Below are 2,873 nucleotides of genomic sequence, written 5' to 3' on the forward strand. Positions count from 1 at the left end.
AGACTGAACCTCAGGGGTCTCGTTCCAGAATATCCCGGAAAGACCTCCCTGCTTCCCCCGGTCTCTGTTCCCTACGTTTGGCCTTCGAGCAGACACACCTGTCGGGCCCCCGTGACAACCGCTGCCGCAGCCCTCCCCTGACGGCGCCTCTGGTCGCGGGAGACCGCAGTCTGTCGCCTCTTCCGGCCCTCCCTAGGACACCCGAGAGAGACCTCACCACGCCCCCGCGACGCCGGGACCTGACCCAGAGGTTCCTAGACCTCTTCTGCCCCAGTCCTACGGGCCTTACGCCGGAGCCCGGCCCGGAAGCCCCCGGACGCGAGAGGACGCCCTCGCGAGCCGCCCCGTGCCCTCTCGGCTCGCCCCGCCCTGACGACGCCCTCAGTCCGACCGGATCACCGATGACGTGTCCTTGTTTCTCTCCATGAGGAAATACGGGTGACCCTGTAACAATCGTGAAGTAGGTTAAGTGTGACTCCCTCTCTCTTAGAATAAGTATTGTGCAGTGAATTTATGTAATCTCTATTGGGGTAAATCAGAACACAATATCCAGTTGAAGGACGAGAATGTGGATTAAGATCTAAAGTGAAAATACGTGCGAGTGTCACCCCAAATCTTTCTAAAGACATATCTCCAGAACCAGAAGAAAGACTAAAATATTATTGGAGTTCTATTGACTAGTCTCTAAGTAATATTGTGAAATAGTATTTACGAGTATTCCAACTTTGTTACGCGTTGTGAAGCGAGAGTCTACATATCATATTTAGAAGATGTGTAATTAATAAGCCTGTGCCTACCGAAACATGTCCCCACTCTAAATGTCAAGAAAGGGGAGTATTAACGATATTCCCTCCCTCAGCACGCTACTCTTAAAAACCCTCTCCATTCCCCGCTCACGCTCTTAAAGCCAAAGTAAGAACCAGAGTTATTTGTCAGTCTTCGCCAACAGAAAACACCTAAACTCCCCTGCCAATAGCAGGCATCCTCCAATGTTACTATAACTTTCTCCTCGCCGTCTTAAGTCACTCTCCGCATCCCCCCTATCTCCTCCTAGTGGATCACAACCCCCCCCCCTTACGCGCTCCGCGCGCACCCGTATTTACTGCACTCCTAGTACTAAGATTTGTTGTGTTGTCATTAATATCTAGAAAGCTAGTATCCTGCGAGGTACACATATCTTAGATAAGGTTTTTGTATTGCTCTATATTGTGTTGTAATATCTGCTGAAGTGTCCTGTGTCTGACTGTGGTAATATACGTGTATGGTGTTGCCGAAGGTTTTTATGTCCTGCCTCTCTTTATTGCACTAGCTCCGGTCTCGAAAGAGGACCCCGCTCCACGTTGGGTGAAATAGGTACGAGAAGTCGAGCCTAATTTACCCAGCATTACAATGTTTATATGGAACCATGGTAATTTCTTGTCACTGTTGTACTGCAGTTATTACAGCTCCATACACAGTACATAACATTATGATTTTATACGCAAGATATATCTGGTGTTTGAGAGGAATGAAGTCTTTTTAGAATGCACAGCGAGGTTGGATGGTGAGGATATGAGTAAGGATGGAACTTTTGGGGATGAAGTGCTTGAAAGGGTACTGCAGGGAAGGAAGGTTGTTGGTTCACTGAAAGCAGTGATGAGAAATAGGGAGGTGAGTATGGAAGAAGTCACTGCATGATAGTATTGTGATCCCTACCCTGACGTATGGAAGAGAGGCACGGACCTTGCTAGAGGGGAACAAGTCTAGAGCGAGAGCAGTGGAAATCAGTTACTTAAGAGGAGCATGTGGAGTGACATGGAGGGACAGGTTGAATCAAGAAGTAATGTTGTGGGGTCGATGTGGATGTGGTTGAGAAAATTAGGAGAAATGCACTGAGGTGGTTTGGACGTGGAGAGAATGGAGAATGAGACAACCTAAACATTGTGCATTTGGTACGTCCACTCATTTAATGCAGTGATACCTTCCACTGACTGACAAGACTGATGGTTTTCTGTAAACCATGACACATTTATGTTAGCAATTACGTAGCACCTCATAATCACCGATGGCTGTCAGCTGTGCAAAATTCGTGTATTAAGAATGTTTTCCATCTGCCTCTGGGGCAGGACCATCTTGACTGATTTATCTGTCTCGCCAGAACAGCCACAGCCCACGAGAGTACGAGACCAATCTAAACCGGTGTACTCTGGTCTAAAAGCCTTCTACTATTGAATGTACAGTGCGTTCAGACGCGTGACTTGGGGGAGGGGATTGTAAATAATTATTGGTAATTCACCAATGATACCATAAATGAGATAGATGTCAGTCCGTAAAATACTCATAAATTTAAAAAAAATGAAAGTATTATTCTGATAGACATAATGCAACTGCTGTAACAAACCTACGCCAAAGGGTCCGAACAGTTTGCCTATCAGCGATTCTCGTGACGTTACCCGCACTTATTACCATTCACCTTCACTTTTACCTTGAGCTATTGCTGGAATTTTAAGTTTTATTAACGCTCTCTTGATAATCTTTGCCGTATGTTTAGCTACTATTATGTGAAATTTGGTACAAGGGCATAATCAGAGGCAAGGCTTTATAGATTATGAGCGGTAAGATTGATTAAGAAGAGATTAGATGAGTTCTGAAAACCTAGGTGAGTCAGCTGGCTAAAGTTGCCATGAAACCGCTGGAATCTTGCTAGAGACACAACATTCCAGGGGTTGAGAAAATGCTGTAAAAAGGGCTTTAAAGATATTGATAAAAATAATCACAACTATCGTTAATACCGCTAGTGATCAAAATTTGTCGCTATAGATACGGAATCAATATCGCAACATTAGCAGATGTAGCGGGTTCAGAACTTCAGGTATACAACACTGGCCATTTAA

Source organism: Coenobita brevimanus, chromosome 8 (assembly GCF_032717465.1).
Source record: "Coenobita brevimanus isolate Jiangsu-jjx chromosome 8, ASM3271746v2, whole genome shotgun sequence".
In the NCBI taxonomy this organism is placed as follows: domain Eukaryota; kingdom Metazoa; phylum Arthropoda; class Malacostraca; order Decapoda; family Coenobitidae; genus Coenobita; species Coenobita brevimanus.